The sequence below is a fragment of the Rissa tridactyla genome, chromosome 20 (genome assembly GCF_028500815.1).
Source record: "Rissa tridactyla isolate bRisTri1 chromosome 20, bRisTri1.patW.cur.20221130, whole genome shotgun sequence".
NCBI classification, from domain to species: Eukaryota; Metazoa; Chordata; class Aves; order Charadriiformes; family Laridae; genus Rissa; species Rissa tridactyla.
Genome location: NC_071485.1, coordinates 7,350,475 through 7,374,985, shown reverse-complemented (window position 1 = coordinate 7,374,985; position 24,511 = coordinate 7,350,475). Strand labels below are relative to the sequence as shown.

The 24,511-nt window shown below is 38.9% G+C and overlaps 1 protein-coding gene across 6 annotated transcripts in view; it reads right to left on the bottom strand.

Annotated features, from left to right (window-relative positions):
- Positions 1-24,245, bottom strand: part of LRRTM4 (leucine rich repeat transmembrane neuronal 4) — a 487,149-nt gene extending 462,904 nt beyond the window's left edge. For all 6 annotated transcript variants that reach the window (XM_054180794.1, XM_054180792.1, XM_054180805.1 and 3 more), the window contains exons 1-2: positions 24,109-24,245; positions 21,174-21,267 (exon numbers count right to left, since the gene is read on the bottom strand). The gene's annotated coding sequence lies outside the window, so the exon portion shown is untranslated. The remainder of the gene's footprint in view (positions 1-21,173; positions 21,268-24,108) is intronic.
- Between the last annotated feature and the right edge of the window lie 266 nt (positions 24,246-24,511).

The window sequence follows — 24,511 nt, the reverse complement described above, 5'->3', positions numbered from 1 at the left end:
AGGTGAAGGTATGTACCAGTTACAAATAAAAAAAAAAAAAAAAAGATGCTGTGCACCTTCCTCATCTACATCCTTCATTTGTAAAGCAAGAGAAGAGCATGGGATGAATTCAAGTTAGCCAGGAATGCAAAATCCGTGCTGAATAATTGCTTCTCAAAGCAAAGAAAAATAATGTACAGAAAAGGCATTAGGTTAGAAATCCATATGTGTCTGAATTTCATAGAACTGAAACAAAGTCCATCTGATCTTAGGGCAATATCTGAGTTTCTTTCCTCTTTTGCAAAAGTGGATAATCTCTTTCCTCCCAGCTCCTACCCAGATCAGCTGTAAAGGTTCAAGGCACATTGAACATTCTGGTTTCAACCAAGTTTATATTCATTCATGCTGGTTGTTTCAGTGTTTTCCTGCATAGTTTGAAAATTAAAAAGAAATTTCCCCATTCTAACTGGTTAAGAGAACCAAAAGAAGTGAGCAACAAAACATAATCAGATTGCAAATTTTGACTAGGTCCATTTTACTTGGGTTAATATAGCTAATCCAGACACTGCAGGTGTGTGAGAGAGGAAAAGAGATGAGGGGGAAGAAAAGCAAAGGACACGGTCACTGCATAACATTGAAAAGACAAGAAAAAGATTAAAATAACTTGTTGCACACTGCCGATTTAAAAAAAAAAAAAGAGGTTATGAATCATTAATAATATATGTTCTAACGTTTAACTACTGTTTTCTTTAGGGAAACTTGAACACCTTTGTAAACCAACAGGCTTACACAAGAAACACATGACTTCTCTCTATTTTTGTTCTCAAAATGGGAACAACTTACAGAGCGAAAAAATACTTGATCATTCAGGCCCCAAAGAAGGCACAGGAGGATGTTACATATGAAACACGGAAACCCCTGTTTGTCTGTGCATTACTGAATGCAAATATTGAATAATATTACAAATCAATTTGCGTATATCAGTCACTGCGAGCCAAATTCAGTCTTAGTACCTTCCCAGGAAAAATCAATGGAATTATGTAGAGAGCTATTAAATTAAAAAAAAAAAAACCAAAAAAAACCCCGAAACAACAAACCCATACCAAAAAAACTCAGAACACCAAATTGCCATCGTGCAACTCCCACAATAACCTGCCTTTTTTTTTTTTTTTTCAAGACTTGCAAATTATTTTTAATCTTATAAACATTGTACTTTCACTAGCTACTTTACCTTAGACTCTTACCATTCGTTGCCTGAAGCAACCAAGTGTGGAAATTCCTGGTTTTGTTACAGAAGTTCACTACAGCAGCACGGTAGTCAATACCAACGCTCAGTTTGTCCTTACCTGTCAGATCTAGGAACTGAGTGGATTAGGTGCCCCAACTCTGTTTTACCCAATATATGTTACTATACAGAGCCACAAGTAATGGAGAAAAGGAAAAAACAGGGAGAACAGGCAACCTGAATTGTCAGCATAAAATACACAGTAACAGCACAGCAGTTCATAATAGCAAGGAAAACATCAAAGAAATACAATGCTTTGCTGAACAGGAGGCATTCAATGTAATTATTAATGCAAAGAATGAACATTATTACCATAATGTAACTCAAGCTGCATTTGAACGGGGCCCCCTGAGGGAAACAACTTGATATATGTTTACAATCAAGCATACCAGGGAAACAAAGGGACACTCTAGCTAAAGAGACATATTTATCTCCGCAGTATTTAAAAATGGCGAAGAGCAACTTCCAGATAAATCACCATCTTTCTATGAATACAGTCTTTTGCTCTCAATAACAGATCGAGCAGTCTCAATTTATGTGAATGTTACACCTATAAAGGGTACACAGACTAATAAATTATTAACAGATGTTACGCATGAGAATAGTGCTTTAAAAGCACACCAACAAAATTTATTGTAGGTGGCTACCATCAACTTGAAGGTCCACAGTGTGTTCATTCATTTTCTCAAATATTTATCAGTTATTGAACTCTTTAAATATTGTTAGTAGGGTCAAGTCACCAGATCAAGAAAGCCCCAGACCTTGTTAGAGATTAGAACAGAGAACCACAAAGCAGAAATAATGGGCCTCCAGTTAGGAAATAAAGCTCAACTCTTGCTGCACGCTTCCTGCCTCCGCTACAGACCTGCTTCAGCCAATTCCTCCTGCGCCACACCTTCAAAATTGCTTCTAGACCAAAAGTTTTTTTTAAAAAAAAAAAAAAAAACATAAAAAAATTGAGCATTTTTGCACATTCTGTTCAGGCCACAATGACTGTATTCTGACAGTGTCAAAACATGCCAGCATATTATCATATACCTGAAAAATTAAAAGTTATAAAAATCTTGGTGAAATGAATTTGACTTTGTGAAAACCAAGCTAGAAAGTTGAAGTGATTTGTTTTGACAATTCTTCCACCTAAAACTTTATCGAAGCCTACATCTTCCTGGGAAATGTTTCAATTCTGACAAAAACATGTTTTCCAAAGAAAAACTGTCCATGCCCAAAATGTTTGCACTGCTGGTGCAGCGCATAAAATTGGACTGAGCTCTCAGCAAGCTCTTTAAGAGGTTATGTCACTGATGCAGCGCGTCTGGCATGAACCTGGGGACAAGCAATGACCTGCAGGTCTTTGTTCAGCATATCGCTCTCTGCCTACACGTTACTCTCCTTCAATGCTCCAGCACTTCAGCCTCTCTGGTCTCCAGCAGATGTTAATACTTACGTCTCCTGGAAAGCTGTAACTCACAGCTACCTTAGAGTAAGCAAATAATGTTTGTATCACTCACTCTTTGGAGAGTTTTGGGCAGAAAACTGCCCGTTGGCCCACTCTGTAGAAAGCGCTTGGTCAGAAAAGTGAATACAGTGCATGGATCCAAATTAGCATCGTTACGTGACAGCTTCTATCAGTCCACCTAAATAAAATAGTTTTCTTCACAACGAGGTGAGGGCTTTGTTAGTATTTTAACACTATTAAAAAAGTTCATTAGTTATAAAGATTCATTTAAGAGGGTAAGGGGAATGGCTGTAAGTGCTCTCCAGGCTGAAGGAAGCCTGTAGGCACCATGAGCACTGAAATACATTAAACAGCACGAACCCAAGAGCCCTCTGGAGTTTTCTTTGAGTGTTTTACTTTTAAATTAGAGATGGGAAATTTTCCCTGTTGAAGCTGGACAGAAAACAGCTGTGCTCATTAAAGGAGGAGGAACTGCTAAGTAGTTATATAACCAACGCTATGTAATTAACAGAGAATTATAATAGTAGATCTAACAGTGAGCTGAAGTTGTGTGCCGTGCAGAATGCTAACAGCTTTGCAGTCAGCTGCCCTTTATGTTGCTCCCCTTGTTCAATCGCGGTGCCCAGGCTGCAGATCCAGACGCTGCCGTGTTCCTCAGGCTCACGCAGCAACGAAGACAAGGCTTCTCCACGCCAGCTTGGTGAGAAAAGTTTGCTCAGAGGGGTCAGGCAACCCAGCATTTTTACTGCCAACATGAAAATGTCTATGCTGTTTTGTAACAAGAGTGTCAGGTAAAGAAAAGCTTCCACAAAGCAGGAGGTATAGGAACACATCCTAGAATCCTTGGAGCCTTACGCCAAAAAATGTCCATGTGCTCTTGGCCATGGTAAAAGCACGCTGACCAGCATGAGAGGACTACTGAAGCAGTCCCACATTTAGAGCTGCGGAGACTCTATCCACATAAAAAAACCCATATGCAGCACCTGAAGACTAGATATGAAGATGTCCCCAGCTCATACCATTTATTTGCAGGTCCCTCTCTGTGGGGAATCACATAGGCTGTTTACTGATGGGATCGCTGAGCCAATGAAATATTGCTAGCATGGCAAGTCAACAAACCAAAGAAAGACAGAGTACCTGCCATAGCTAGAGCCAATCTGAATGTCAGAAAAGACTTGAGTGTAAGGACAGGCCTCTGATTGAATTTACAGAAGCAAACCACACTAGCATGCAACACAAGAGATGAGGATTCAGCTTCTTGTGCCATCAGGGCGCTTGAGCAAACCTCTTTCAAAGATACTCCTGTTGCATAACTTCCACTGATTTCAATAGGAATCACATACACAAATGCTTAAGAAAACCCCTGCCTTAGTCCCCTCTGTAGTTATTTCTACTGTACAGATAGGAAATCAATCACTCTTTCCTAAACCATACAGGTGCCATCTCTGATAAAGAAGCGCGATACACTCCAGTGCCACGGTAGCAATGAGAGTCAACCCCGAATGCAAAAACACAGGGAGCAACAGCCCTGTGTCATTTTGTTTTAAGGCTGCTGTACTCTGTTAGCTGGAGGGCACCTCATGCAAACTCATTCCTTGGTGCCAACAGTTTACAGCAGGCAGGCTTAGCTACACCATAATTGGGCAGTGGAAACCTTCAAAACTCAAAGAGAGAAGTTAACAATTCTAAAATATACACAATAGTCTTCCACCCTTGTCCTGCCATTTTTCTACATCCAACTGGCCTATGGGACAGAATCTTCCCAGCTGGGCAAGTATTCACCACAACTCCAGGTACCTCAAATGCCATAAAGATCCACACCGACTACAAGGCTGCACGTTTGCCCTGCTGAGGCTGAGAGCCTTCTCAGAAAGGGCTATTGTGGAAAGGAGAAATCCATGACAGCATTTCTCTTCCCCCAACTGCAACACGTTCAAGCTTCCTTGGATTCAGCTCTACTACTCTATCCTCCATCCCAGCCCGTTTGCTGCCAACAAGAGCAGGAGATAATACTGATTATAGTTGATAGAAACAAAAGGTACAGCTGGGAGTCCTCCATAAACTGCTGACAGTGGAAGCGATCATTAGCAATGAGCAAAACTACTACTGAACCACCATAAACTGCTTTTAAGCTGCCTGCTAGCGAATATATACACACTAAACAGCTCATGCTCTCCTCCATTATCCACAAGCAGACTGACAAGCACATTCCTTACCCCGTGCCTGGATTTGGCACTGTATGGAATATAAAACTGCCAAATTCTAAACTGTTCTGGTCACATTTAAATAGAAATGCACCAGAGGCATCCTCCCTGCATTTCCTGAAACAGAACTCAGTTTGCTCCAATTTGTCTTTGTACAAAAGAGTTCTGATGGTGGCACACACGTCTTCCAGATTTTGTCTTCTGACTTTCAGTCAGCCAAAAGCTGCCTAATCTGTCCTCCTCTTCTCTTCCCCCAGAGAAATGGGATATTGAGATTTTCAAGTACATTCATCAACCAGCAAGCAGGCAGTAAATTTTAAAATATAACCTAGGAGTCCTGATTTCCTGGTCTTTTTCTTTAACCACTAGATGACACTACTTCCTTATATACCAGCCCACTTTTCCAAGGTTTCTGAGCACTTCCACCTCTTCTTGGCCCCCTAGAGCTCAGGATGCACCCGAGTTCTGGGTATCAATTCCTAACTTCAACACAAAAAACAGAATAATTAACAGACTAAAAGATAAACAGCATATGCTTTCCTTTCCTTTGTGCTCGACTCTTCCCAGCCCAACCAGGCTGTTCCATTTAGATGCTTTGTGCATTTTCAGTTTTCTTGCATTCTACTGAGAATTCCACAATTACCAAGACATACCAAAGCAGATAAATAAGTAAGGGCTAATATTAACTGAGCCTTCCAAACAGCTCTTCAGAAATTCCTGGATGCAAGGTTATTCTTATGAGTCAGGACGCATGTTCAGGAGGTATTCACTTACGACAGAAAATTAAAGGTCCTTATTCTGGAACAGGATCTGCCAGAGCATGTATTGAATCATAGCAAGTCTCAGGGATCTTAATCTGGATGCCGTGAATGGGATGCCAAAACTATGACTTAGAATTACTGTTACTTCCTCTTTGCCCATTTTTAGTGATTACTCAGTAGCGCAAGTCAATGTTGCAGTATTGCAATTGCCACATGATGCATGAAAAATTACTTTGTCAACTGCTTTGGTATGGGCTTAATGATGAGGATTGGACAGACTTATTTTAGCTTCCCACATTAAAACAGAATTGCGTATTATATTTTACACTTCAAAACCTCCTTTTTTTCTTTTCCTCAAGGGTTGGTTTTGTGGGTTTTTTTTTAATTGCTTCTGGAATGGCACACTGTCATTTAACCCTCTTGTTCACTCTCATTTTCCACCTTCTCTATTTTCACACACAATTGAACTGACTTACGGCAAAATAGAATTTATTAAGCTGAAGACAATGTGGGTAATCAACATAATGCACTGTCTGCTAATCCCTGGTTACTCCGTTCGTTTTTTACTGTTTATTCGACTTTTAGTCTACATTGTTTAGAGCAGAGAATATGGATTTTGTTCACTGAGAAGAGTCATTCAATTGGAAAATGTGTGCGATACTTTGTATGTTGTATGCACAAGTACCAGCACAGCACTTGATAAAAGGACCATCAATCACATCAGTGTAAGGGGCTTTAATTCTCAAGGCTCTGAAAATTCCTCTTTTAATAGCCTGTACAAAAGCTGCAGCAGTACAAGGGGCTGCATAAGCATACGTAGGAGAAGAATGGTTAGAAGGTTGTGATTATTCATTTCCAGAAGCACACACAAGTCCCAGCTGAGATCTGGCTGCCTTTGCATACAGATTTGGATATGTACATCAGCAGAGTTCACCCGTGCTGCAAAGGATTTGCAAATCAAGATCTCAATCCCACAAGGACCCAAAAATGTGATTTACCATGCAGACTTTGATTCACACCATCCACCTTTCCCACAACTCTGTTATCCCAAAGACACTGGTAGAATTACATTCTGGGATGCATGGGACCAGTATTGCAAGAAACATTGCGTGAAAGATGGATCGGTACCCACAACTATTCACCACAGTACTATTATTATACTGTTTTAAATTTATACTGCATTAGCAATCAGTTTTCCCATCTCTTTGAAGTAGATGCTGCAGCAAATAAAAACAATAACCCAAACAGCAGCAAGCAGGCCGATTTTCCAAGGAGGTGGGAAAAAAAAAAAAACTGAAACCAAAAAACCAAACAAAACCACACAATAATACAACAAACGGTAAGTGTTCGGTGTCCCAGATGGTTTGCTTCACATACAAGCAAAAAAATCACTGTCAGAATAGCAAAATCTATGCTACACTGCAGCATTAGCTTTGAGAAGCACAAGTATGGCAAACATGAAACACCAATCAACATCCAACGCATGTCCCATTTCCCCACATCAAGGCATGTACTCTCATTTGGGCAGGCAAACATCTAACCTGCATTATTGCTGATCTGTAGACACCCAGATAGCAAATCACAAACAACAGATTCAGTCAACTGAGTAATTGACAGAAAATTAAAACCAGCTCTTTTACACATATCTGATCGCAGTATCTGACAGCACTTTCTGTAAGACAGGGTGGTTGGGGGGAGGAACAGGCTATTATTTATACAAGACGAACACCAAGCTAAATTGAAACATCTTACCGAACACGTCCTCATGGAGATAGTTAGCCCTTTTTATTTTTTATTTAAAATAAATGGTATTTCTATTTGTATTTAATTTCACTTTGCTTCATTTCTAACTGACGTGCCATTATGCTTCAATTTGCTCCCCGTTCCAGTGTATTCATCATTTAGGGAAACCAGAGTATTGTAAGTAGTGTGAGACAATAACTCCACAGACTATATGCTAACGCAGAACAAGCATCCACACACACTGCTCACACTAATGAACTAAGGGAGAGTGCTTCCATTCTAGAGTCTTCATTTTAGACAGGGAAATTCAAAGGTCGTCATCAGAGTTAACCATGAAATTTCAATGCAAGTTCATTACCTAATGTTACCTGCTATATTCCAACAAGCCACTAATTTCCTCCTATCTCACTATGTATCTATCATGTAGAAGTAATGATTTTCCGACCTCACAGGGTTCTTCAGCATTTGCAAAGCACTTCGCTAGTGCAATGATGAGGGAAACAGAAATGCTTATATAAATCAGTCTGCTGAATTCATATAGTTACTCTGTCTTCTGAGCTTATACAATGAGTTATTTCTGTGAGTCTTCAACCGTTCGACAAATACCAAATATGGTAAAATATTACCAACATCTTGATAAAAGAGGAAAATTGCATTGGAAAATTTGGGTTCCCACTGCTGAGACAGAAGGAATAATTTTTAATAATTTTTTTATTTGGATAATTTGTACTAAGTTTCTCATCTCAGGCTCTTATCGTCTATAAGCAACACCAAGGTCTCCTCTTCCTGTCCATCTTTGCTGCAACAGCAGTGTCTTTGGGAGTCCCATGAAAACCGTCAAGAGTTTGGAGATTACAACTGTCCTTTGCAAACTCTGTTAAACAAGCAAGCTCCTAAGAGACCTTTTTAAAAAAAACAGGAAAATTATATACTCGATGCAAAATCTCCAGCAGCGCCAGGAGGGTTTGAGCATTCAGAACCTATTTTAAGTTTCTGGAATTAGACATCTGTAGCTATTTGCTGGCCTTAGAAAGCCGAGGTTGCTTCCAGAAGCTCAATAAAATGCAACAAGTTATCTCAACATTTTTCCATAATCTTCATCACAGATAAAAGGTTTGAAAAGCAACATAACAGAGGACATGTTTTGCAAATTTAATATTAGCTACGTATCTGTGAAAAAAATAAACAACTTACAGAATGCTATTCAGGTTCAGCTCTCTATCAGCTAAATTGGATCTTGTCTGTGAGACAGATAAAATCAACAATTCCCTATCTTTAATCTATGATTTAATAAACCCATTTTTCTCAAAGGGATAAGCAAACCTGGTAGGATTTCTGTAGTTTGTCACGTGTGGGATTGGGGTTTTTTTTGTGGGGAGCACAGGGGCATGTTTTAAGTTCATAGCATCTTCCACTCTACCTCCAGCCAAGAGACCATGTCTGATGACCTTGCCACCTATAGAGACATAACTGATGAACAATATGCAGACTGTACCTAAACACTTTTCTATGTTCTCACTTTTCTAGCAAAGGTATTAATGCTAAATTTTGTTTCATTTACCAAAAAGGTAAGATGACTTAGTTTCCTGCAAAATAAACAATCAATTTTCTGCAGTTTAATCCAGCGAAAAAATATGAAGGTCACCCTGTAGGGCAGAATTTATCCTGGCTTGGGTCCGCATACCATCAGCTTAAGTCTGAATAAAGTGATTAGATGCATTCGGCTGGCTCTGTACACAGGTTGGTATTCCCCCATTAAGCTCAAAGAGGCTATTTGGGACACTTTGACCAATGTTTCCTTCTTCCACGTATCTTATTTGAGTTCCCAAATATTGCCTGTGCTTTTTCTGTTCCATGCGGAAGTTCGTAAAAATGGGTGAAACGCTCATCTCAAATGTTCATTTCATAACTGTCATTTATGACATCTGTAATACAGGTATGTGCATTCAGCAAGTGTTCCTCACCATGTAATTACTGTTTTTCTCAGGAGAGGAAAAAAAATATACATACACAAGATTTCCTGTAAGAATACGTTGTCTTTCCTCTTATCCTGGTGATAAGAAGATACTGAAAAGACGATGTGAGGTTTAGGCAAACACAGGCACACAGCTCAAACTGCATGCGTTAGAATTTACACTTACTTTCCCTTTGAAAAGGCTTATTTATTAAGATAATTCAGCCCAAGTTTATTTTTCTCAGGGAATATAATGTTATAAAACAATCATAATTCACCGGTTGGGCATTATAAAGATTTAGACAGAAGATGACCAGTACAAACATCTTGGTCTTGGCTTGGCTGTGATTACACTATGAGTCAAACCCCAAACTAGTTTATTCCTACACTGAGTTATCCAAGAATTCCCCTTTCATTCCTCATCTCCTACTGAAAACACTTTAAAATTCTGATGGCTCTCATCTGTTAGAAGTTTTCATCATTTTCTATCCTTGCTGCACAATTCCTATCCAGAATCTCCTCAGCAGTTTAAACAGCTTATGTTAAAACTCCCCACTTCTTCCCCGAACAAGTGCACTGTACTCATAGTCATGGAGTCCTAACACTACTACAGACACTCGAGAGAGATGAAAAGCCTGTAAGAGCTGAGTATCCTCAGTACCTCTCAGGATCAGGATCTCAGGCACCTCCTGAGTTACTCTTATGCCTAAGAAGCCGGTCTTTCCTCCATTTTGTCTCTCCATTTCTAGCAATTTATTATCACCATTTGGTATCCAGATAAACAGCAACTTTAACCAGTACGTGCTCACTATATGAAATCTTTATTCTATTAATTCCCACTTTGTGATCCTTGAAGCCATCTTCATCCATTCAACAAGTTTACTTCCTGTATTTCTGTCTCTCCTAGAGACTGAATTAGCCGTGTAAGATACTGAGCAAATATTCTGGAAGCCTATCATCTGAAAACATAGGACAAGGGCCAAAAAAATACATACCACAGGGGCTCCTATAGGAACCAAGTGGTTTACCAGAAACATGGGGAGTCACTGTGACAGAAGCAAAAAAAAACAAAAAAAAAAAATCCCCTGAACCCAGACTTTACCAACATTTCACTGTCCTATCTGCGAGTCCCATCTTTTATCTCTCATAAAACCTATTCTCACAGCTGAGGCACGTCCCTAATGCACAGAGCAGAGTTGAGAGATTTTGCATTTCATTTCTGATCTGAGCTCTCCCCTCTGGAATGCAATTCCGCCTCCAACAGGACAAACTCCTGTTTAAATAAAACCAACCACAAAACCAAAACCAACCCCCGCTATCATCCTTCTAGGTTGTCATTTGTCCTCTCCGATTTTACAGAATAATCTGCTAGGTCTTATGTTTGCACCATAGGACTTTGGGAACACCCAACTGGGAAATTCAGCATTTCCACCCAAAGCCCACGGAACACTGCAGCTTTCTTCTTAACATCTTTGAGTCTTAGATCAATGCTGCAGATTAGCCTCAAAGGGTGCTAATATTTTCTCGTACAGCATTTGCATACGTAGCAAGCCTTTGTTGCCCTTTTCAAAGAAAGATGCATTTTCAGCTACCTTTCAGTTCGACCTATTGGTCTGTCCTTCCCAACCTTATCTTGTAACATAAGTACTTCTCTAAATGCTTAATAAATCTGTTTTTCCAATAATGGAAAACTAGGTTGATTCTATAGCTCCTGCACTACGCGTTTCTTGGAAAACTCTGTCATTTTTGACAAATACAATCTCTTTGCTTTGCTGTGTAATCCTACTATGGGCCTAGCAATCAAAAAAACTAATAGACCCTTCACAGATTATATCTGAACTGGAATTACTTTCTTTATAGCCTATGAACATTTTTCATATTAAAGCAGTGATGCCAGTTTCCAAAATATCTGCTTGTCATTTTGTGTGACTTTTAAGTGTCTGTAACTTAAAAGTACGATTGTGTTTACCCTCCACAGCTTAACATGCAGAGTGAGAAACAGGACATTATTAATAAAGTTCTGTTTCACCAAAAAAAATAAAACCCAGGTTCAGACCTGAAGCTAAGGATCTGGCAGGCTGATGGATATTTTTCTAGTACTTCTCTTACTGCAAAATTATAATTTATGAGTTTATGGCTATGCATATGGATTACAACAAAAGTTTAAGTGCCCTCAAGATACAGGTAGGATAAATGGATAGGTAGGTATGAGGAACTGGATGGATTAGTAGAATAATAACAGTATACAGACAACCCCTCCAAACCTTGTTTTTTCTCCCTATGGTCACAGATCTGTAGTTGCAAAAATGGATATTTTACCATATAAAAGGCACTGTGCCACACACAATTGCCCCTTTTACAATTTCAACCTATTAACCAAAAGCTGAAGTATTTTGTTTCTATGCCTACAGTTAATGAAAACATGTCTACTTTAATAATAAAGAAAGAGTCGCATCATCATGCTATCTATTTCAAGTCATTACATTGCTCTCAATATTTAGGAAGGCCAATTTACCTCTCTAATTTTATCTCTAGGTAAGTTTTAAATTTAGATCAAACAAGGAGCTCTCTGTTGGTCAATTATAATCTAAGATGAAATTCTCCCATAAGAACTCCTCTTGCAATGAAAGAATATAGCTATAATTTAAGAAATACCTGTGTGGGAAGACTGCACGTCTTCAAAGTTTTACTCAAGTAGTGACAAATTTCAGCCCTCTTTGGGACCGACTCTGGAAAGATCTTAAAGATTTCACTAAATGGGTTAATTTCTTCCTTAGCTCAAGCTCAGAGTCATTGCAACAGTTATGAAACATTTAATTCCTTTTTGGACAGATTTTGGGAATGGCTTCCCTTAGGTCACCCAGCAGTTCTGTGGAAGAGCTGGAAACCAAATCCAAAGGCTACAGTTCACAGCGCTACCGATGAGGCCATACAATCTCATATTTAAGATTTGGCCACTACCAATATTCAACATAAAGCATGCTAAGCTTTTGTCCAGCTCTAAATGCAATTAATAATTTGTTTCACTACTCCATCCCTGATGGAATGTACTGCAACTCTTAAAAGCATTTTATCATGTAGAACAATTTCTTTTCAAAGCAAAAAGTTTCAGTTGATTTTTAGCAGCACACACGAATACACGAACTATCACGTCAATGATCACTTATACTTTCATTCCTTGTAACCCAAGAGGACGCACGTTCAAAACAGCTCAAATAGACCCCTACAAAATTTGAATTATTTGTTGGGTTTTTTTAACTGTACTTACTGCGTAAATCAATACCATTCTATTTCTTAAAATGATGGCTATGTCATTTTGATATTAGAAATGGACTACTTAAATTATTGAGCCAAGTTACATACGCATACATGGATTTAACATTTACATGGACCATCAAATTTTAAGGTTCAAAAAACCAATTCATTTTTTCTTCTATTTTTTCAAACTGAAACTCAATACCTGCAAAAATCCACTAACTAATTTATGAGATATATTGAATGTATATTTCAACATTCTAACGTTATGCAGAGGGGATCTTTTATTATTGCCAAGTCATAAAAGATGAGCAGATTCAATATTTTATGGCACCATCTATTACTTAACATGAAGAGGATTCCGCGTCACAATGGTGAAAAAGGATAATACTTCTTCTACCCAAGTCTCACCACTGATTTCAGGTGTGTCACGGTGCCACACAGACATAATTGATGTTGTTCAAGCACCAGGTGTTGAATGTTCACATTACCATGACACTTCGCTGAAGCAAACAGACTACACAGACTCAGAGGGGTCCATCAGGCAACGCAGCTAAAAGTACAACTGTACTGCATCCAGAATCAAAGATAAAAGGTCCATATCCTCACACTGCAATAAAGTATCTCTAAAACAGCTTCCAGAATAGCCACAGTTTGCAAAATTTGCAAAATGCACAAAGTCATGAAGAATTAAATCTTTGTCCTTTGAATTTCTTGCTAGCATCCCACACCCCATCCATATTTTTTATTTGCAATACAAACCCCTGGCAAGGGAACAACAGGCTTAAGAACAACTTTCAAGAGCTCAAATTAGAAAATGGGAAGACTTTCCCAGACCACTGTGTTACCACAACAAATTCGTATTTATCAGGAGACCCTTCACAATGCTGGATGCATAAACCCATACCTCATAGCTGGTGTGAATCAGTTTCTCTCTCAATGGACTTAAACTCCATTCAGTTATCTCTCCTAAGGTGAAAGTGATCATGCAGGAAGTTATAAAATAAACAATTGTATCAATTTCTCACTCCTGGCAGATCATGTTTATGTCAAAATTCAGGAGGGCTGTAAAATTTCAGCCTGAACATTATAGTTTCGCTTTGATGTCAGAGGCTTATACACTTGAGGTACTAGTAAAATGAGGCAGAAATTTATAATCCATTAGAGGAACTTTGTTACTTACTGAAGCGGAAAAGATTAATACGTAAATAGTATTTTCAGTTATCTTGACGTCCAGCGATCCTGAACCAAAGGCAAGCGTAGGGAAGACTGAGTTTAAGGAGCCGCAACAATGACTGTGCCCAAAGATTTCTGAAAGAAATGGGTTTTTCAAAAAGCTCTTAACAGACACTCACAGGATCAGGGAGTCATTTGCTGGCTCTACCATTAACCCAGTGTGTGGCCAGGGCAAATTGATTTCATCTGTAACAGAGATGGGCCAGAAAGAAAATAGCACCTTCAATAGCCAAGGCATACAAAGGATATTATTAACTACACAAACAAGGCACAGAAATTTAGGAAGTCTTTCAGAGAACAGTGCTTTCTCATGTGTGTAAAAAATTCCTAGGACAACGACATACTTATTTAGTTGGTAAACATCAGGTGTTTACATACCATCACAGAATTACAGAATGGTTCGAGTTGAAAGGGACCTTAAAGATCATGTAGTTCCAACAATGCAATACAAAGTAAGAAATAAATTTACAATGACGCAATTAATAGACAGGGATAGAAAAAAGCTCAAAGTATACAGTTTAGTGACTGAGAGTCTGAACAATTTTTTTGCAGCTGGGCTGTTCACTCCAACTACTTCAACATACAATATCATCTTTCTAATAATTAACAAAACTGTATGATGATTTCTGAGTTCTCATTGTAATCAGATTCTGATAACTGAAGACTTTACTGATATGCATGGTTTTTCCCCTTTTTTTAAATCTAAGCACACTCAGGCAAGCAGCTAAAACAGAAAGAAAAAGACAACTTGCAGCAGTACATCTTCGCAGATGTCTGCAATAATTTATGGTCTCAATCTTACTTCCCTAGGTGTCAAACAGCATCTACTCCCACCTGAAAATAATTATCATTCTTACCATTAACATGGTTAAGCTGATTAGCATATACAGCACCCTTTCTGGCTGATGATTCACAAAGAAGCACAGATGTTGCCTTTAGAGGGAATACATTTCACATACCTCTGCAGTTCAAGAGAAGGGATTTCCTGTGGCTAAAAAAAGCAGTTGTAAATGGCTACTGCCAGAATAGAGAGACAAGAGGAAAACTTATGAACTCCCAGAGCTTAAAAGCTTTACTATTTTTCCATAGTCAGTATTACTTCCCAAAATATGCCTCCAAGCTTATTACAATGCAACTTCACATTCAGGTGCTGCATACAGAAGCTTGGGCAAAACACTCTATTAGTTCTGCTCATTACTCTCTGCCAGGTACTTTTGGGAAGTTTCACCCCACTGAAAACGTTTCAAAAATCAGTAACAGCCATACTGGTATGTTACCGGGCTTGATACATTTGCTCCTATGTATTTCAAATGCTTGCCAAACTCTCTTCTCAACATTGAGCATTTGCAGCTCCTGTTAAACCTAAGAGTGACCCTGTGAACAGAAATACAGTTGCAAGTTGCAACCAATCTAAAATATGGTGCACTTTCTCAAAGAAAGATCCTATGGTGATGGCTTAGTCTCCGGGTGTTTCCCCCCCCTCTCCTGTTTTAGGTAAAACATTTTATTATGAGACTTCCTGGCTGCAGTAGTGTCAAAGATGCTGTCTGAACCACTCAAGATGTTTTATTTTCTCCTTGGGAGGTAATTGTTCCATGGACCATGAATAGCCTAGAAGTAACTTCATTTAGAAAACTCTAGTTGAAGTACCAAAGAGGCTGCTTGCTTAGCGATTATGTTGTACAGCTCTTTTCGATCTAATCGGTGAATATAGCAAAAAGCACTATAGAGCTTTAAGTATTAGGTATACACTTAGTGCATTCTTTCTTTTGATGCCACAAACCAACTCTTCTCATATACTATTCAATATCTAAGGTTTAATTGCAGCCTACTGTCACACACACTACACACTCCTGTGTCTGAAAATCTGTACCTTTAATGGAACTGCAAAGTGCCAAAATGATCTGCACTACTGAGCAGTATAATAAGTGTTAGGAATGTAAAATAAATCCTCATAAAAATCATCTTTTGCTGTTAAAACTGTATTCCTTAACCGTGCTGCTCTACTTCCATTTAAGTTCTCTTAATCTTTGCATAAGACACGGGCTGGTTTAAAACCAATAGCGCACTTCAACTTCAGACTGTGGCTTGCACAAATAATTTCGGTTCAATTGCTCCCATTTTATTTAGAAGGACCATATTTTATTTTATTTTTTCCTCCTGCTGCATTAAAAGTATAGGGAAAAAAAGTAATGTTCATGAACACACAGAGCCAAAATATTAAAAAGAAAAAAGGCTCTTGGAAGCTCAGATTCACTTATAGCGTCTTATGCTTCACAGATCAAGGACTTTTTCTTTAAAATTCTTCCATGTTGGAAGATTCCATCCACAAAAGCTGAAGACACACAACTCTGTCCAACGCCAGTAAGAATTTGGCTACAGAACTGCATTTGCCCTGAACAAATACAAACTAATAAAAGATGCACATCAACTGAAAAAAGTCTAGAGGAAAGTAGCAGTAACAAAAACAGGGAGAGGAAAAAGAGAACTGGTTTTGGTTTTTTTTCCATAGGCTCTAAAGGAGAAGGCTGGTTTCCAACACCAGGAAAAGGGCTGCAAATTAGACAGAAAGTAAACAGACGATAGTGAAGACAATCCTCTTATCTCCACTGATAAAGAACAGTTGACATCACTAGCATTTTTCCTTTTTTCAGGCACAAGCAGCTTGGTTTCCCCTCCCTCCCAGCAGTAGATTGATCTAAAATTCAAAGAAAGCCCCACAAAATAAGACAAGTCGTTCAGTATTGGCATCTCTCTCTGACTGCTAACTAGGATGTTACATTACTTACTTAACATTCAAAAATGCATATATGCATATAAGGTATGCATATACAAAACAGTCTCACTACCAAAAAAGAATTAAGTCATCCCATACAGTTTGAATGACCTACAAGAAACCTTTTCCATAACATGTCATCTCTACAAGAAATGAAGTTTTGTGCATGACGATGCAGGTTTCTAATGAAAGATAAAGCATCCAATCATGACAAAAACTGCAGGGCAATCTGATGCTTAGTCTTCTCAGAATGCCTTGAAAAACACTCAGTCTTAACAAATAATCACAGCATAACTTATCCTGTACTACCTGCACATGTGGATGCAACATATATTAGTGAATCTGAAAGCAACTAAAGAAATCAATTTCATTTTTACCACTGAATATATATGAAAACAAAAACAAGTTATTTGACCTGATCGGCATCTTGAAAGTAGACCCCTAGCACAGGTTGCAGTAGAAATCTGAGTTCTAGCGTCTCAGTCAGTCCCACACTCACTGGACACATGCAAGATGACACAAAAATGGCACAGTAGGGATAGCGTCTGTTGTAAATACGGAATTTTTCTTCATATTGAAGAAAACCAAAGCATGTTTATAAGAAGTCATTTCCCTTGAGAATTCACATTTTGATGAAAACCTGGTTTTTAAGAAAATACACGCTGATAAAACATTTTCAGTCAACATGCATACACCTACAGGTACATGCAATATGCACTCCACATCAGCCTTCATCAGTACTTCTAGCGCCAAGTAATAACGATTTTTTTTTTCTTTTCTTTCCCTGATTCTTACAGCCTCCTCCTTTCAGAAACAGCTCTGGGACTACACAGTTGAATCCCCCGAAGACTTACGACTGTATGTATTCTGTTCCTTTCACAACTCATAATTCATTTTTGGAGACATAATTGAGAATATCTATCAAAACCTACAAGCATTTGCTGACCTGAGAAAAAAAATGTCTTCCTGGGACTCTGAAGTAATACACTGCTCTAAGGCTTCAGGCACTGCTATAAGCTTTCTTGTTTCTGGGTCAAAAAAATCATAAAGTTCAAACTATATATAATGAAAACCATAAGCCAGTTATACGGTTTATTAGTTATAAGAAATCACACTTGAAATCAGGGCTCCATCGGGAATGTACAATCAAATTATATGACAGCCAAAGGTAGGAGAAAAAAATTAATATATTTGTACAGGTGTTTTAAACAGGTGCCAGCTTCGCTGGGGGAGAGGGAAGGGTGGTGGCTACACTTGCATCCTGGCAGCTTTGTAAACCATGTCTGCAGGACAGCAACCCAAACCGTGCAGGTTCCGCTTCTAGGGAATAACTACAGAAATGGAAACTCAATTTTGTTCACCAGCCCAACAAATCTCAGCAAACTTTAGGTAGCCTAAGTCAATCACATATTGGAGTACTACGTCTGGGTACTAAAGGAGCATGTCAGATTTTTTTTTCCCCTAGTAAAATGACAACTCAAAGTGATAGCTGCTCTCTACGGAGAAGTTTTTCAATTCCCCATTTCTATATTTAGAAAAAACACTTTAAATGACTTTAGATTTTGAAGGAAAAGGTGTCGGTGTGCTATCCCAGGCATCATATCATATATTCCCCCTAACTCCCAATTAGTTCCTCTAAAAAGCAGTTCAGACTCTATTTACCTTTTGCAAAAAGAATTAATTCATACCATGTGTTAAAAACAAGTCATTTAACTTTCACTGACTTTACCCAAAACATTCCTTGCTCACTGACCTTCCTAGTTTTTTTTTAAAAAGGAATTTAGACATTGCCTCAATTAGTACTACCCCATTAACAAGCCTACATGCAAGCAGAGAAGACACTTAGATAATGTAGTTCTCACTCAAATCAAGGCAAGGAGCCTAAAAAGAAAATCTCACTCTAAACCCCTTTGTTCCTTAGTTCTTCACTTTTGAAAAGGATAATAGAACTTCCCTAACTCACAGGGGTGTTGTCAGAGTAAGTACATTAAAGATTAAGAGTTGCCCAGATAGCGCAGTAATGGAGGACAATACCTAAGATAGTATTTAATTTATTCAAAGCCCACAAAAAGTGCACAGCTTCAGAAATCCTGCAATATGCATCTGAAATGCTAAAGTATTCTTAAATCATTCTAAATATATATTACCAAGAAAGAAGGAGTTTGTGGCCAAGTGTAAAACAGCTTTGTTCTTAAGAGAAAAAAAATGGCACTTTTATCATCCCTCCGTTTTTTATTCTCCCACTTTTATCCCTGTGTTCATTTCCACTTTACATTGTCGTAGAAGTCAACAGTGTAACTCAAAGCTTTGTGAATATATGTTTGTTCAGTAAACAAGTTAAATGTGTTTGCATAACTCTTACTAAAATAAGATTCAGCCTTTACTGAATGGCTACACATTGCCCATTTCTCTCTGCAGATACATATCAAAAATAGTGAGGGTAAAATAAACACATAGACCACAAAAACTTTCCAACTATCTATCTTATCGCATAGAAGAGAGCAAGCCAAATTGTGCCAGGGAATGTGAGGAGAATGGTAAAGCAAAGAATCACTCAAACGGTCCGATATATTTTCATGACAACTTTGCATGTACTAAATACAAGGACATCAAGAATTATGACGTGACTGTTTCAAGACTAAGAAATACATCAGAAAAAATTTTAGACACCCATACTCTACTATTGATTTAAATGGAACTGGTTATGAAATAAGATATTGAATAATAAAAGCATACGCAAAAGTGTTGGGCCGTGGCCTAATTTTGCTTCCATTGAAAGAGTTAATCAAAGAATCCCATGTTTTACTTTGGTTTTCAGTTTTTTAGAGGATTACATTTTGATACTTTTTGCTTTGCACAAATGTTTGCAGAATTACACAAAACCCTATCCAAAACCGACATCTTCTAGCACATTCAATCAGGCATTCAGTGACTAAAAACAAATCACCTCCACCCCTTGTAGCCGTGACACATGTACCTAGACAGCAAAGCAAGTGTACCAACAGAATCTGAAACAACTGTTGCACACATGCATACATTTACTGCATTAATGATGGCTGACATTAGTGCCATCCCAAACATCTAATTGCCAAAACTCAATCCAAAGTTTCAAGGCTGGCACTCACTCTGGCTTTCATTTAGAGACTTGGCTCAAGTGAAGGTTGCTCCTGTTTTAGCAAGGCACGAATAGTTTTCTGACAGCTTGTGTATAAATATTCCTAGCTTAAAGGCAGCTCTTTGAAGTTCATAATCTCTTCTCTCTTTCTTACTGTTTTTCAAGAAAAGAACATGTGTGTAAATGCTTTATCATGGTGACTGTGTCTTGGCATTGTCTTTGATACTGACTTGGTTTGTGTTGTAAAGATAATAAAAATTCTAGCTGCTGGGAACCTGAACAAGTCCCCACATGCTTTTTTTACTTCTCTGCTGTTTATACCATCAGCTTTTTGCAAAGTGTTTACATAGAGGCATTATTAGCGGCACAGTTTCTGTTAACATTGCAGCAAGGGGTATTTCTCCCCTAGCATTCCCATGGAGAAATGCTTTGCAGTCCAAAAGTAAAAGTAGCAGTGCTCTTCTTTCACTTTTCCACCCTCATTTAAATCAGTAATGCTGTTTTATTGTGCAAATGGGCTTAATGTTCTTGATGGGCCTACTTGCCAAAGTAGGGCACACGCCTGGAAGAGTGAAACCTCCATCTCTTACATTCCAGTTACCATGACTGTGTCAGAAGGTTGGGATACTTGTACAGGGAAAGTCATGCTTATACTTAGTCTCATTTACTGCATTTGCACTGTACTTAATGGAATTATAGACCTAATTATACACTATGTCAAAAATAACTGTAGCTAAGCAGAACTACCTCTGCTCCCACTCATTTTTCCCTGTGTGTAAGAGATAAGCACACAAGAAGTCTGCATAAATGCAAATTAAGAGCTTATTTATTCAAAATGATAAATTACAGTAATAATTAATAACAGACCAGTTTTAATAATAATTATGATTATTGCTGCTAAGCAAATAGCATTCCAAGCACATATGGTGAAAAACACTGTACATCAACATAAGATACACTTGTCACAACCTATTAAAACCACGTCATGACAATTCTTACTGGACCACAAACCAAACAAAAACTTCTTTCCAAAGAATTCAGTGGTTCTAAGATCTCGCCCAATATTCAAAGAGTTTCTGCCTACAGCTGCCTGCTTTAAACATCAACAAAAGAATGACACAAACTTACCTTTACACAAACCCAAAACCAGAGCCTTAAAAAGTTTGGGCGTCCACTTATTTTTTCCCCTTGTAAAGGGGAAGATGACATTTCACCGGTTTTACCCTTGTACTTACTGCACGAATCATGCTGTTTAAGTACATAAATTTTGTTGATAGATTGTTACTTCAATTAGTTGACTGGCTGATTTTCTATAATTACAATAGTTTGTCGCTAGGTTGTTTTCTCTAATTTGTCACCACAATTATATAAATTAAATTGATTTACAGAAGCGTGTTTATATAACTTACCTTCAATGAAGAATTTGCAAACGAAGCTCTCAGTAGGCTCTTCAGATCTTTGACCGCACCGTACATTTTCTATTGAAAAGCATCCCGTCTCAGTCTGTGGGAGACAGACAGAAAAACACTGAGGACAACCTAAGGCAAATACTGCTTATGCAAAGCTGTTCTTTCTTCAATGCCTGGCATTTTGCCTAGCCTGTATTTTGGGACACATGGCATCTCCTTAAAAAAAAGTAAAGCAAGAGAAATTACCAGTTTTGTCTATGGCTAAGGGAAGGCATGGAGGTGAAGACATTTATGTTTTATTTTCAGTTCTGCCACCAACTTGTCATGAGCCCCTGGGGGACTCATTTAGCCTTTTGGCATCTCAGTTAACTCAAGTGCAACATAATTAATTCAAATGTCTAATTACACATTCACTTTCATCAGGGGACCACAAAATGACTCCCAAATTATTATTATTATCAATAGTTCCAAATACCAGAGGTCACCGCAATGCTGTGAATCTGCTCAAGGCCATCATTTTTAAAATGCTTCACTATATAGATAATCTAAAACATAAGGCACATTGGCTCAGCTGCTAAAATACAAATGCCACCCAGAGCCCAGTCCTCTCCTGTGATGCACCTTCTGTCAACGCCTACTGCAGGACAAAATGAGCATGAATTGTTACTACAGCCAAAGTACTGCATCCTGCACCGACTCCGCTCTAATAAAAATGAGCGGACTAGAGACAAGTCAGGAGAATCAAGATCTCAGGGCCAGCACTGAAATGCATCTAGATGCGATAACTGCTTACTTAAAAGCTAAACCAAAGATATGTCTCACATCCAAACCCTTAGAATATAACCCCAAAAGTATAAGAGAACACCTTAGGATTGCCATGATTTTCCCCCATAATGCTCAGTCTCCCTATTTTCATATCATGCAACATAATATCACATATTATATTATTATTAAAATAATGGAAACTTATTCATATTAAGACTTCGAAAAATTCTTTAGGTTCACAGAAAATAGCATTCTATTCTTCACAAACAGATTTGTCAGGCAGCCATGAGCTAAGTGCTTAGAAATCCTAAGTAAACAAAAAGAAACAAAAACAAACCCAGTTTCTTTCAAGCCTAATTAGTACCATACAAAAAAATGTGACCCAGAGTAATTGGAATTGAGAATGGCTTTCTGTCAAACATAAGGTCAATCCTATAACCTGTAGCATTAATAAGCCTGCATAGGCCTTTTTGCTGAAAAAAACGTCAAAAGAAAATGAAAAAGGATTTGCATAGAACTTTCTTAAAAAAGGATGCTGTTCTCATTCACAGCTGCATAACTCAGGAGTCCTTCACTTCAGCAAGACTGAACTCAGACAAACACAGTTATGTGGGCAAAAGTAACATGAAATACAGAACTGTGTGCCTTAAAACCTCAACCTTTAGCTCAACTCGTTCTACCTTTTGTCTCATCAGGTTACTTAATAGTTTATACTTAACAGTATAAACAAATATTTAAGTGATTTGATTGATATCTTAAAACTGAAATACCACCTAAGGAATGGAGTCATCAGAAAGACCCACATAACCTCCAAGATGTGAATTCAATTTTATTATGCTCAGCATGTATTACCTACCTAGAATAGCTCACTAATTGTCATGTTGCCCACTCGCATGTCATTTGGATGCCTGCCCCAAGGCATAGGTGCTGAGCAGGAAGATTTTCACTTGCAGCATGTGGAATAACGCAGTGACTGTTGGCTCATTAGCAATCAGTCACATCTCCGCAACACCACAGCCCATGTGCCACTGCCACACGCTGCTTTACATTTTGGTGCATCCTTTTGCCTTGGATATCAGAAAGGCTGAAACAAGTGTTTGCATTAATCACTGGTTTTGCTTTTCAAGCTTCAAGACAAACATGTGGCCAACCAATTGCTGGACTTCCTCTGGCAACCTGCATAACCTCTTGGCTGGATTACATCTTTGCTGCATTTTATTTCTCAGTATGTTATTAAGAATAGTAACAGGAAGCCTGAATTTTCTCCTCCCCACTGCTCTTAAATAGGAAAGCAATATTGTAGGAGTCCGCTCTTGCCCAAACACGCACATTCTTTGTTCTATTTACTTTTCTGTAATTTCCCCTGTTTCTACAAGTTATGGCCACTTTTAACTACCCTGCTGGTCTGCATGGGCTGTAATGAGAAAGGGCCAAATACTGTACCAGTAAAATGCCATTTCTTTCAGCTACAGCCTGGCTCAACAAAACACAGTCAGGACTTCTCCTGAGACACAAACATTTTGCTATTATGAGTATTTAGGTTCTTGGTAGAATAGACAAATAAAATTTTAAAACACTGAGTGCCTTAAGAACCTGCACATCCCAATGAGACTTGTTTAGGAGCTTTTGAAAACTTTATCTTTACCCCTGCAAAGAGTGAAATCTCACAGAGAGATTTGGCACCCCTTTCTTTTTTTTCATCTTTGGATCTATGTCTAGTGTCACAGGCAAAAACTGTCCCAAGCCAGGGAATTTCACTTAATTTACTGCCAACTAGCAAAAACTTTTAATTACTGGCTGTAGTATTGAGAAATAAAGACAACCAAGAACTAAGCCAGCGCCTAGAGAAAACACCTCAGCTTCACTCTCAGCACCTCACCCTTGCTGCCTCCACTTCTGCCTCCTCCTCCTCTCCTCCAGTTTCACCTCGTGTGTCGCCTGCCATGTCTCAAACCTCCTTTAGCCGAGCCGCCATGCGCTCTGCCGGTAGCCGAAGCCTCAGGCCTCAGACTGCGGCGCCATTTTGTCTGCTCCTGGGCCCCCTGCGACGGGCCCAGGCCTCCCACACAGGCCACCCCGGCAGCCCCCCGCCCCCACCAAAGCCCCGCTAAATCACACCCCGTACAGAGTACCGAAATCCAATGCTCCGGCCTCGGGCTTCAGGAAATACCGTTTGCAGGTCTCCTCTCTCCTGTTCAGGTGCTGCCACCAACTGTCCCGCCGAGGTCGGAGCAACACCCGGCGAAGGCCCCGCGCGGCGCAGCGGCTCCTCAGCTCCCACAGCCAGAGCGAGAGCAGAAAACAGCGACTCCTCACAGAAAAGAGATTTAGCCTCACCAAATATAAACCAGACAGCCGAATGAAGCGAGAGATGCCTTAGCCACTAGTCTTTACCACAGGGAAGGAGCCTGCCTCCCACACAGCTGCTGTGGGAGCTCCTTTCACAAGCAGTACAACCAGCTCCAGCTGCAAGGCTTCCCAATTTTTAGTGTGGTAACTTAACCCTTTATCCGCTTTTCAGGTGAACAAGCCTAATTCACACATTAGATACACAACGCTGTCAGGCATTACAT